A 13,256-nucleotide genomic window follows, 5' to 3' on the forward strand; every position below is an offset into this window, starting at 1 on the left:
CAGAAAAATTGGAGAACAAAAGAGTAAAATTTTACCTTTTCAGTTTTAAAAGCTTAGGTCCAGAAAGAAGGCAAAAACATTTAGAATAATACTTGATTAATCAAAGATAGTTCTTTCTCCCTCCTTTCTAGCTGAGATTAGATAAAGTGTCCAGAACTGGGGGAGGAATAAGAGGAGCATCTGAGAGAAAGCAGGACCAGTTTTTTGTTCCTCAGCAGGGGTCCTGTGGTTTGCCCCCAGGTCGATTCCTGGGGAGTATGAAGGAAGCAAGATCTTCCCCAGATGGGAATAGAGATTTAGGAGAAGAGGAAGATTATATCTTGCTTTCAGGGAAGTCTTAAGACTTGTAGAATTTTCCTGTCCAGGTAGGATAGAAGCAGAGTTGAGAGGGGCACAGAAGTACTCAAGGTAGAGCCAGCCTGGAGAGACCTAGTGGTCAGGAGCAAGAGGCTGAGAAGGGCTCTGGGACCAAGGCCCAGCTAAATGATGGACATCTCAACACATGCAGTTACAGAGAGATGATGGTGCCTCCCCTCCTATGCCTCAAACTCATGTAATCCCAAAGATAGGTCCCTGGATTGACTCACTATGTTTCTACTGCTATATGGAATGAGGCTTATAAAGTAAATCATGTTTGTTTATTAAAAGATAAAGTTAATTTCTTCCAATCCTTAATTTGTGACCTGAGATTTATTTCAACTCCATAAAGAAAATGATCTTTCTAAACTTGCAAGCTGCCTCATATTTGTAGGTGGCCAGTGGGAACTGAAACTATTCTTTGGGCAGCCAAGTGTAACATCAGCATTTTCCCAGACTACAGAAGTTATTTCTGAGATCTCACTGATTCAGTCTCTAGGAGAGAGGGAAAGAGAAAAGCAAGGAGTGGGAGGGGATAAGGGTATGTGATTAAACCACTTAAATTATGTTTTAAAGTTTTGACTTAGTGTTCTGAAAGGGATTCTGGCCCTTTTAGAGAGGAAGTTCTAAGAAGCTCTGAAACTTGAGGTACCTGCAAAGACAACTTAGCTGTTGTTGCTAAGGAACAAGTGTATTTGAATCGTAGTATCAATGTCACCAGCTCCTGCTCAAATGGCAAAAAGTAAAGGAAAGATGTAAAACCAGCAGTGGGGAAGGAACAGTTCAGTGTGATAGGCCATGCGTTATTATTTAAAATTGTCTCTTCTCTGAAAAAATATAGCCTCACATTTGAGGATGTCTCATAATTGTTCCCACAAGGTAAATATACCAGTCTCTGCATAGTTTCTCTTTGATGGAAGAGGAGAGAAAAGTAGGAAGACAGGGAAGGAAGCAGAAGCCAAGTGGCATAACTGACCTAATTAAAGGACATTTTGGAGGAAGAGGTCATAGTCAGAATGAGCCTTTGGAATTAGACTGAGTTTTAAGCATTGGTTTTGCTACTAACTAAATGACCTGAGGCAAATAATTTGTAACTATTCCCCCACTTTGAGTTTCCAATCTGTAAAATATGATGTGTTGTACTAAGATCTCATGAATTTTGCTATTTTGTCTCTTAATATTTATTTCTAAATCATTCATGATTTTTTTTTTTTGAAACAGGGTCTTGCTCTGTGGCCCAGGCTGGAGAGCAGTGGTATGATCATAACTCACTACAGCCTCCAACTCCTGGGCTCAAGTGATCCTTCCACCTCAGCCTCCTGAGTAGCTGGGACTACAGGCATGCACCACTACACCTGGCTAATTTTTTAAAAACTTTTTGGTGGCATCTTGCTATGTTGCCCAGGTTGGTCTCAAACTTCTGAACTCAAGTAATCCTCTTGCCTCAGCTTCCCAAAGTGCTGGGATTATAGGTGTGAGCCACTGCACTTGACAACTTTCATTTTTATTTCAATAACCCAAGGTGGTAGGCAGCCTCTGAAGTGGTCCCTAATCCCCATTTCCTGGTATTCATGCTCTTGTATAACCTCTTCTCCTTGAGTATGGGGTGGGCCTAATGACTTGCTTCTAATGAATAGACTATGGCAGAAATAATGCAGAAATAATGGGACAACCCTTCTCATATTATATTATAAAATGACTATGACTTCTCTCTTTGTTTCATTCTCTTTCTCTTTCTTTCTTTCCTTCTCTTGGATCACTTGCACTGAGGGAAGCATGCTGTCATATTGAGAGCAATTCTGTGGAGATGCCCATGTGGTATGGTGAGGGACTGAGGCCCTCAAACAGAAAGACATCCTTCATCCACAATCACGTCTTGAGAAAACTGCAGCCTCAGGCAACAGCTTAGCTACAATCCTGTCTTTGAGCCAGAGGTACCCAAGTAAGCCACTCCCAAACTATTCACCCATAGAAACTGGGAGGTAATAAATGTTTGGTTTTTTAGCTTCTAAGTTTCAGGATAATTTGTAATGCAGCAATAGAGAACTAATACATGGCTGAGGTCCATCTCACAGTGGGCCCAATATGTCCTGAAATCATTGTGTGTTTATTTCCTCAGTTCCAGAATGCATAATTAGAATAGACATACTCAGTAACTAGCAGAATCCCTGTAGTGGTTTCCTGACACCTGGAATGAGGGATATAATGGTAGGAAATACCAAGTGGAAGCCATTTTGGTTTAGCAATTAAACCATTTTAGTTTAGTTACAAAAACACTAAACTTAAAGCAATACTGCATTCTTGGAGGAATAGCAGAGATTAGTGGCACTAAAAGGAATTGAAAGATGCAGAGGCTATGATTCAGCCAGATTGACAATGGACTACTTAATCAGGTAGTGGCTCCCATTGTAGTTGTTTTTCTAGATGTAGTTTTGTTGCTGGAGCAAATTAACGAATCCCTGGTATGCAGCTATTAATCTGGCACATACTATTATCTTTATACCTGTTAGTGCAGACCATCAAATGAAGTTGACTTTCATCTGGCAAGGTAGCAATAATACGTCTTCACTGTCTTACCTCAGGTGTATATCAGGTGTTTTAGCCCGTTGTCATAATCTGGTCTGCAAAGACCTTGATTTACTTTTCTCTTCCATGGGACATCCTTAAATTGATGATACTATGCTTATTGGACATAGTGAGCAGAAAGTAGCAACTACTTACTTTAGATACATCAGTAAGACATTTTGGATGCCAGAGAGTGCAGAAGATAAATCCCACCGAAATTCGAGGACCTGCTACTTTGGTGAAATTTCTAGGTGTTCAATTATCTGATATATGAAGGGATTTCTCTTCGTCATGAAGGTCAAACTGCTGCATCAAGCTTTAGTTACTATTAAGAAAGAGGCATGATGCCTACTGGGTCTCTTTGGCATTTGAAGGCAATATATTTCTCATTTGCACATACTGCTTTTACTCATTTACTTAGTGACCTGAAAAGCAGTCTGTTTCATGTGGGTCCCAGGGTAAGAGTAAGCTCTACAACAGCCCAAGCTGGCATGCAAGTTGTTCTGCCAACTGGACCATGTGATTCAGAAGACCTGAAGGTACTTATAGTATTAGTGGTTCATAGAGAGTCTGTTGGGAGCTTTTGACTGGCTGCTATAGGTGAATCACAGCAGAGACCCTTAGAATTTTTTAGTAAAGCCATACCATTCTCAGGGGGTGACTATTTTCCTTTTGAGAAACAGCTTTTGACTTGTTACTGGGCTTCAGAGGCTGAATATGTGACCCTGAGCTATAAAGTTACCATGTGGCCTGAGCTGCCTATTGTGGGTATTGTCTGCCCTACTAAGCCATAAAGTTGGACATAGACAGAAGCACTCCATTACCAAATGGAAATGATTTCAATAAGATTGAATTTAAGCAGGTCTTGGAGGCGCAAGTAATTTGCATGAGGAAGTAGCTCAGATGCCCATGTCTTCTACTGATGCTACATTTACTTCTTACTTCTTTCTCTCAGCCACACTTATGGCCTCACAGGGAGTTCCCATGATCAGTTGACTGAGGAAGAAAACACTTGAGGTTTGTTTACAGCCCATTCTTCATGATATTTAAGTACCACCTGGAAGTGGATAGCTGTAACACTATAATCCCACTTTGGGACAGCCCTGAAAGATTGTATTAAAGGGAAATCTTTTCTGTAGGTGGGATTTTGAACAGGACATGTGGTGTTCATTTTGCCTAGGATGATAGATGGCTAGACATATGAGTCTACATTAGTTCATGGGTGTGGCTAATGGTTTGGCTGGATGGTCAGGGACTTGGAAGGCACAATTGGAAAACTGATACGTGGAGAAAAGATACGTTAATAGATCTCTGCAAATGGACACAGAATATGAAGATATTTTTATGTCCTACATGAGTACTCACCAAAGGATGACTCAATAAAGAAGGATTTTGATGATCTGTTCTGTGGATGTCAGGCAGCCTTCTCCAGTCACTCCTGTTGTCGCCCATAGGGTTCATGAACAAATGAAGGTTACTCTGGGCTTCAGCATCATGAACTTTCACTCACCAGGGCCTGTTTGCACACAATCTCTGTTAAAGGCAGAGACCAACGCCAGCCCCCAATATGGCGCTATTCTTTGGGGTGATCAGCCAGCTACCTGGTGGCAGGTTGATTACATTGGTCTGTTTCCATCACAGAAGGGAGAGCACTTTGTTCTTACTCAATATGGAATTGCATTTTCTGCTTGAAATGCTTCTGCCAAAACTACCATTTTGAACTGTCATAACACTTTATCTAAATGGCATCACTGTTAACCAAGAAGCTCACTTTACAGCAAATGAAGTGAGGCAATGGACTCATGCTTGTGGAATTCACTAGTTGTACCATGTTACCCATTATTCTGAAGCAATTGATGTGTTAAAATGGTAGAATAGTCTTTTAAAGGCTCAGTTATGGCACTAGCTGGGTGGCATCACCTTGTGGGACTGGGTCAAGGTCCTTCAGGTTGTGGTTAATGTTCTAAATCAATATCCATTCTATAGTGCTATTTCTACCCTAGCAAGCTTCACAAGTCTAGGAAGCAAAAGGTAGAAATGGAAGTTGTTGTTCTCATGATCATCCCTAGTAATCCACTAGCACAATTTGTTTTTTCATCCCCACAGTTTTAGGCTCTACTGCTCTAGAAGTCTTAGTTCCAAAGGAAGAAATGCTTCTACCAGGGACACAGTGATTCCATTGAACTCACAGTTGAGAAGACTGCCACTTGGCCACTTTGAGCTCCTAATGCCACTGAATCAACGGCATATCAACAAAGGGGTTACTACACTGGTTGTGTTGACTGACCTTGACTATCAAGGGAAAATTAAGTTGTTACCATGGAATGAATGGCTATGTCTAGAATGCAGGAGACCCTCTAGGGAAACTTTTAGTATACTTATAGTTTGTGATTATTAAGTCACTGTAAAACTACAACAACCTCCAATTCAAGCAGAACTGTTAATGGTCCAGACCTTTTAGGAATATATTTGGAAACAGATAAGGAACTGTGACTAGTTACGCGGCTGGATAAGGAAATATGAATGCGTAGTAGAAGAAGGCAGTTATAAATACCAGCTATGACCACATGACCATTGCAGAAAAAAAGGACTATAATAGTTGTGAATACTTACTTCGATGTGCATATTATGTATATATTAACCAAATATTTTTGTTTTCTTCCTTCTTTCTCATCTTATCTAACATAACATATACTGAGTTAACTTTTTTCTCAATACTTAAGTTACAAGATGTCAAAAGGTGACATGTGAATCAGTTAGGAGAAGAATAAAAGATCACCCAAATAAAAAAGAGGACTTTTTATTCTCTTTTGATAAAAGAATTAACACAAGGCTCAACAAACTATGGTTCATGGGCTGGTCATCTATTTTTATAAATAAGTTTTTCTTGGAACACAGTCATATTCATTCACTTACGCATTTTCTATGGCTGCTTTCATGATACAATGCTAGCATTCAATAGTTGCAACAGAAACCATGTGACCTATAAAACCTAAAATATTTGCTATCTGGCTCTTTAAGAAAAAGTCTCTGACCCCTGAGTGACCATATTTTTGGTTGCATGGTGATAATTGTATTATGTTAGGCAGAAGCATGACTTTATTATTTCCATTATTTGGAAGTTAACTATGGAGATATGTATGACTGCAAACTTGCAAAGGATAGACTGAAGTGACTTTGTAATGTGTTGCCTTGACTAGGCTAAACTACATTTCCCAGCATTCTCTTTCTTGAATATTTCCAGTTAGGCTGTATTACAAGGGAGATTCCCCTGGGGGATTTGGAGACTGTAAATGAAGCAATAGCCATTTTGAAACTCACATACCTTGTGTGTTTCCTTGTTGGTGTGGGCAGTGGCCAGGACTGGAACTGCTCTATCTTCCCCTGGATCCTCCTTCAGCTTATCTGACTCTTGGGCCAGGAGTATGTGTGTTTGTGCTTAGTTTCACGACAAAGGGCCCTGGCTTCTTCATGCCCAAGGTCGGAGGCAAGAAGTACAAACACAGGTTTTTGCCTGTCTTACTGGCTCAAGCTTGTGCTTATGGGTTCCAGCTTGTTCTTGCTCTCCCTACTTTACATCTTGACTGCCTGCCCTGAGGACTTCCAGCTCCAGCATCAGATGCAATGACAACATCCTTACAGAGACTAGTATTTAACCAGCAACCACAACTGCATAAGGTAAATCTCTATAACACATTTATATATTTCTTAAGGGGTCAATATCTTTGATTAAACCCTGACTGATACATGCAATAAACGTTTATAAAAAGGCATTTAAATGTTCTAATTAAATCAATTTTTTTTTCTATCCTTTTGTGGTTAATTTCTAAGTTTTTTGCATTTTTTAAAATAAATATGCTTATATGAATGCTTTTCATTTATGAACATTTTCTTTATGGCCTAATACATGGTTAGTTGTAACTCTTTCTACACGTTTCTGAACAATGTGTAATCTATGTTGAGTGCAAAGTTCTACATAACTTGTTACCATGTTATTAACTCTTGCTATACTTTTTTGTGTTTTCAATATGGTTTATAGGGAAGTGTGTTAACTTTTAACATGATAGTCATTCTGTCAATTTCTCCTTGTAAAATGCTAGAGTGTTTTCTCTTCATATTTTTTGAAACTATATTGTTAGGTGCATGGAAGTTCATGACTAATATAGTTTCTTGGTGGATTGTATATTTTTTCAATACGAAATACCGATTTTTACCCATTTTTACCCCTTTTAATGTTTTTATACCACACTGGTATTTGCCGTTTCTATTATATAATAATTGAGATAATATATAATGTGCTTGGTCTCTCATGTCTGATAATAGTAAGCAGGCAATAAATAGAGGCTGCTATTATTATTGTCATCCTTGTAATAAATATCATTCTATGTCCCACAGTGTGCAGATTGGTCTCTTTGGGAGACCAAGTGGGAAAGAAAGGACTAAAGGACTTCAGATTAAGAAAGAGAGCAACTGCCTTTCAGGCACTGCGTAATGATGCTTAGAGTTTCTTCTCCTCTTAACAAGGTGATGGAAACTCCAGGAAAGAGAGGCCCCAGGCTTGGACAGATCACCAGAAAGCCTGCCAAAAGAGTCTTCCTAGGCAGCCAAGAGAATACAGCAGAAACAGATTTTCTTGTTGGATCTTGGCCTTTTTGCTTTTGAGGCCCAGCTGAAACTAGGAAGGGTAAAAGCAAAATAAGGTCAGACCTAATAGTAAATGTGTTCCTGTGGCTGGAAGGTCAGAATTATCTCTTCAGAGATCCCCTTGAATTTACATATATTTATTCTAATTCTGATAATAATACTCTGATGTAGGACTGATGCACTTCATTTCCAGATGAGGAAACTGGTGTTCACAGAGGCGAGAGATGTGGTCAAAGTCTCAGAGCCAGTAAATGCAGAGCCAGGGTTTGAGTGCAGCTATATCTCCAGAATCCACTCTTTCCACTCTGCCATGGTGCTCCTCAGAGCAGCTCTTAGTGAGTCATCTTGGTGAGGGGCAATGAATTTGGGGACAGGAGCAACCTTCAGCAAGAGCTGAGATAAAAGTGCAAAACAGAGAGTAAGCCACGAAAGAAATAGAAGTGTTTGGAAATGTTGGAGAAAGGCTCACGCCCACGTTGAAGCTACTCCCTGAACTCTGTACCCTTTTCCAAATGGACAGAATTGTGATGAGAGATGCAACGATAATTCCTCTGAATGATGTTTCTCAGGTCTGAAGAGATGGAATGCACTGGGGATTCTCTCAGCCTTGCCATTTGAGAATAGAGAATCAGGGAGAAAGCGAAGGGCTGGAATTAGAAATTCAAATGCAATCTGATGAAACCACATTTGACTCCACAGTTATTAACCCCAAGCTGGCTCATTTATTTAAATCTTGAGCCCATCTCAAATGTACTATACATTAAGCACCAGAAATTACTGATCTCTCTTTCCATATGGCCAGTGCATCTCCCCAACTCTGGAATGGAAGAAGCAATAAATGCTGAATAAAATATTTCTTTAGGGAAGACCAAGAGCAAACACATTCTAAAGATGAGTAACCTTGTGAAAAATGTAGACCCAGTACAGGAAAGAAACAGGTTGCTTTGAAGGAGCTGCTAGGGATTTTTTTTTTTTTAAACTAGGGAAGTTTGCCCCAGGCACATTCACTCAAATAATAAAATGAGAATGGTGTTTGCAAGAATTTAAAAAGGTCCTTAAACTCCTTTCTAGTCGGAATAGATTATTACAAAATGTTCAAGAGAGCTCTTCAGAATTTCATTTGATGACCTTGACATGAATTTAAAGCAAATCTCTACCTTAAAAGTTGTATTGGTAGAGTGATTAAAAGTATGTGATGTTCTTTGCAGAGAGGTGTTCATTTGATGAGAAACTGGAGAAAAGCTTTTTCCTAACAACGTTATTGCAGCTCTTTGCAAGAACTTTAGTAAATTCTGGCTTCTGTCCTAGGTTAAGTTAATTAGTAGTAAGTAATTAGTAGTATAGGTAAAGATAATTAGTGTATATAAGATAATGATTGAAGTTAAATCAACCAAGGATGGGGATGGAAAGGTGTGGGGGATGGCACAGGCCAAGTCCTGGAATTAATTGCCAGAGGCAAAGTGAGTGAGGCTCCTGAATAGGCTCTGGGCCAGATGGTAATCAGAATGATCTGCTCTAAAGAGATCTTTGATGTTGGTTCATTCTTTATGGGATTCCCGGGATTGAAAGACAAGGGCAGCCTACTAAAGCCCTACTTGATTTGCAATTTTTTATAAAATAGGTCTGGCGAATAATACCTAATTTTCATTACTCCCAAATTAAGTCACAGCATTTCACCCAATTTCTACCTGGTTGAATTCAGTCCATGAAAAGGGTCAAGCTCTGTAAAATATTTGAAGAGAGTTATTCTGAGCCAAGTATGAGTAACTATGGCTGGTGACACAGCCCTCAGGAGATCCTGAGAACATTTGCCCAAGTTGGTTGGGGTGCAGCTTGGCTTTATACATTTTAGGGAGACATGAGACATCAATCAAATACATTTAAGATATACATTGGTTCAGTCCAGAAAGGCAGGACAACTCCAGGCTTCCAGGTTATAGGTAGATTTAAAAGTTTTTTGATTGGCAATTGGTTGAGTTATTATCCATAGAAAGGAATTGTCTAGGTTATAAGATGTTGTGGAGATCAAACTTTTATTATGCAGATGAAGCCTCCAGATAGCAAGTTTCAGAGAGAATAAATTGTAAATGTTTCTTATCAGACTTTAGGTCTGTGTTGATGTTAATGCTGGAGGGTATGAAAAGGCACGTCAGACCCTCACTTCCCATCATGGCCTGAACCAGTTTTTCAGGTTAAATTTTAGAACACAGCAGCAGATGAGGAAGTCCATTTAGATGGCTGGAGGTGGCTTAGAATTTTATTTTTGGTTTCCAATTCACAATGCTGAATTATTTCACTGAAGAAGTTGTTACAGGAAAGGGGTCCCAATTCAGACCCCAAGAGAGGGTTCTTGGATCTCATGCAAAAAAGAGTAAAGTGAAAGCAAGTTTATTGAGAAAGTAAAGGAATAAAAGAATAGCTACTCCATAGACAGAGCAGCCCCGAGGGTAACTTGTTGCCCATTTTTATGGTTATTTCTTGATGATATGCTAAACTAGGGGTGGATTATTTATGCCTCCCATTTTTAGACCCTATAGGGCAACTTCCTGATATTGCTATGGCGTTTGTAAACTGTCATGGCACCGGTGGGAGTGTAGCAGTGAGGACAACCAGAGGACACTCTCATCACCATCTTGGTTTTGGTGGGTTTTAGCTGGCTTCTTTACTGCAGCCTATTTTTTTTTTTTTTTTTGAGACGGAGTCTTCGCCTCTGTCAGCTTCCAGGCTGGAGTGCAGTGGCCGATCTCAGCTCACTGCAAGCTCCGGCCTCCCCGGTTCACCATTCTTCCTGCCTCAGCCCCTGGTAGCTGGGGACTACAGGTGCCCGCCACCGGGCCTGCTAGTTTTTTGTATTTTAGTAGAGACGGGTTTCACCGTGTTAGCCAGGATGGTCTCTATCTTCCCTGACCTCGCGGATCCGGGCCCCATCTCCGCCTCCCAAAGTGCTGGGATTACAGGCTTGAGCCACCGCGCCCGGCCTACTGCAGCCTATTTTATCGGCAACGTCTTTATGACCTGATCTTCTGTCAACCTTCAATCTCATCCTGTGACTTAGAATGCCTTAACCATCTGGGAATGCAGCCCAGGATGTTTCAGCCTTATTTTAGCCAGCTCCTATGTAAGATGGAGTTGTTCTGGTTTACACACCTCTGACATTTCCCCCATCCCTTTTAAAGGAGATCCCTTAATCCTAAGGGTTGCACAGGGATGAAGATCCATCTTCTGTAACTTCTTCAGGCTGAATAGGGGCGATTATATTCCTGCCTAACTATTAGGGTCTTTTGTGTTTAGGGTAGAGAGCAGCTCAGTCAGAAAGTGTCGGTGCGGCGAGGGCCATTCAAAACACTGAATTCTGACAAAAGGTGATATCTGGAAGATTAATAAGTGTTCAATTTAAGAAAACATTCAGTAAGCTTATCCTGCATCCCTACACAAAGAGTACAACAGCAATATATTTCACAACAGTACAGCAAAATAAGTAAAATTACTCCAGGTAAACTAAGTTAGAAGGCTTTCCATGAACTAGGCAACTGTTGGAAGCAAGTTGATATGGGGTTGCTAGAAGATTCCAATGTGTGCCCAGGATTAGAATATTGATCCAGGTTTTTACATTAGCTATCTTAGCAGCAGCCAGAGATCACTGGTTGGTTCACAGGAATAAACAAGGTTAGCCTAAATTGCAGAAACAATCTTAAAAACAACTGATGAGACTAGAATCTAATAACAAGTGTACTATAGTTTTTGAAACATAATTTTTCTCTCCAGTTTCCCATTTTTACTAAAGACAAATTATGGTAAGACTGATTTGCTTTATTATACTTGGTCTGATTATTTGTATAAAGTGCAGCAAGAATAATTATTTTTTCACATAGGCTTTTTGTAAATTGGCTTTGATGGAACTCTGTTTCGTAGAAGGAATCTCAGAAAAGACTTTTTTAAAGCCAAGGCCAGCCGTGGGTTTGTGCCCTCAAATACCTATGAATTGAGTAAATTCCTCTCCTCTTGGGGTCCCAAGATAACCTGGAGCTCCTGGGCCTGTTAGAAAGTGACATTCTTTACTTACAAGAGGTCAGAAACCTTGTACAGGGACTGTTTTAGGCAAGGTACGAGGCTGGTTCCCCAAGGAGCTTTTATTGGCTCTATAAATCAAATTTGAGTCCTCAAAGGAAAACATGCCATTCCAGACAAAGTCTTCATAAAATAACCAATTTTTCCAACTGTGTCCTGTTGCAAAAGAAAACAGATTCTTATTGCACTTATGCAAATAACTATATTGCCATGAATTAAGAATACTTAGAAATAGTTTCCAAATTCTGGAGAAAGCAGGTAGGAGAAACAAATACGCTCCAAATTGTGTCCACAGGGGTATACTTTACTCAATTGTTGAAAGCTGTAAATAGCTTACAAGGAAAGTTTTCTTGAGGGGGAGGTTCCAAGATGGCCGAATAGGAATAGCTCCAGTCTACAGCTCCCAGTGTGAGCGATGCAGAAGACAGGTGATTTCTGCATTTCCAACTGAGGTACCGGGTTCATCTCACTGGGATGGGTTGGACAGTGGGTGCAGGACAGTGGGTGCAGCCCACAGACTGTGAATCAAAGCAGGGCCAGGCATCGCCTCACCCAGGAAGCGCAAGGGGTCAGGGAATTCCCTTTCCTAGCAAAGGGAAGGCATGACAGACAGCACCTGGAAAATCAGGTCACCCCCACCCTAATAGTGCGCTTTTCCAATGGTCTTAGCAAACAGCACACCAAGAGATTATATCCTGCACCTGCCTCAGAGGGTCCCACGACCATGGAGCCTTGCTCACTGCTAACACAGCAGTCTGAGATCCAACTGCAAGGTGGCAGAGAGGCTGGGGGAGGGGCGCCCGCCATTGCTGAAGCTTGAGCAGGTAAACAAAGTGGCCAGGAAGCTTGAACTGAGTGGAGCCCGCCGCAGCTCAAGGAGGCCCGCCTGCCCCTGTAGACTCCACCTCTGGGGGCAGGGCATAGCTGAACAAAAGGCAGCAGAAACTTCTGCAGACTTAAATGTTCCTGTCTGACAGTTTTGAAGAGAGTAGTGGTTCTCCCAGCATGGAGTTTGAGATCTGAGAATGGACAGACTGCCTCCTCAAGTGGGTCCCTGATCCCCGAGTAGCCTAACTGGGAGGCACCTCCAAGTAGGGGCCAACTGACACCTCAGATGGCCGGGTGCCCCTCTGAGAGGAAGCCTCCAGAGGAACGATCAGACAGCAACATTTGCCGTTCTGCAATATTTGTGGTTCCGTAGCCTCCACTGGTGATATCCAGGCAAACAGGGTCTGGAGTGAACCCCCAGCAAACTCCAACAGACCTACAGCTGAGGGCCCTGACTGTTAGAAGGAAAATTAACAAACAGAAAGGACATCCACACCAAAACCACATCTGTACATCAACATCATCAAAGACCAAAGGTAAATAAAATCACAAAGATGGGGAGAAACCAGAGCAGAAAAGCTGAAAATTCTAAAAATCAGAGCACCTCTTCTCCTCCAAAGGAATGCAGCTCCTCGCCAGCAATGGAACAAAGCTGGATGGAGAATGACTTTGACAAATTGAAAGAAGAAGGCTTCAGACGATTGGGAATAACAAACTTCTCCAAGCTAAAGGAGGATGTTTGAACCCATTGCAAAGAAGCTAAAAACCTTGAAAAAAGATTGGATGAATGGCTA

General features: G+C 41.0%; 1 long non-coding RNA gene across 2 annotated transcripts; it reads left to right on the plus strand.

Annotated features, from left to right (window-relative positions):
• Positions 1-226: 226 nt before the first annotated feature.
• Positions 227-9,819, plus strand: LOC108581629. Of its 2 annotated transcripts, none has more exons than XR_002516630.2 (4): positions 227-1,236; positions 2,133-2,299; positions 5,029-6,600; positions 7,318-9,819. It is a non-coding gene; the product is annotated as an uncharacterized LOC108581629 (long non-coding RNA). The 2 variants fall into 2 exon arrangements; XR_001894091.3 differs by having other exon boundaries at positions 6,475-6,600.
• Positions 9,820-13,256: the final 3,437 nt, after the last annotated feature.

The sequence above is a fragment of the Papio anubis genome, chromosome 14, assembly GCF_008728515.1.
Source record: "Papio anubis isolate 15944 chromosome 14, Panubis1.0, whole genome shotgun sequence".
Taxonomy (NCBI): domain Eukaryota; kingdom Metazoa; phylum Chordata; class Mammalia; order Primates; family Cercopithecidae; genus Papio; species Papio anubis.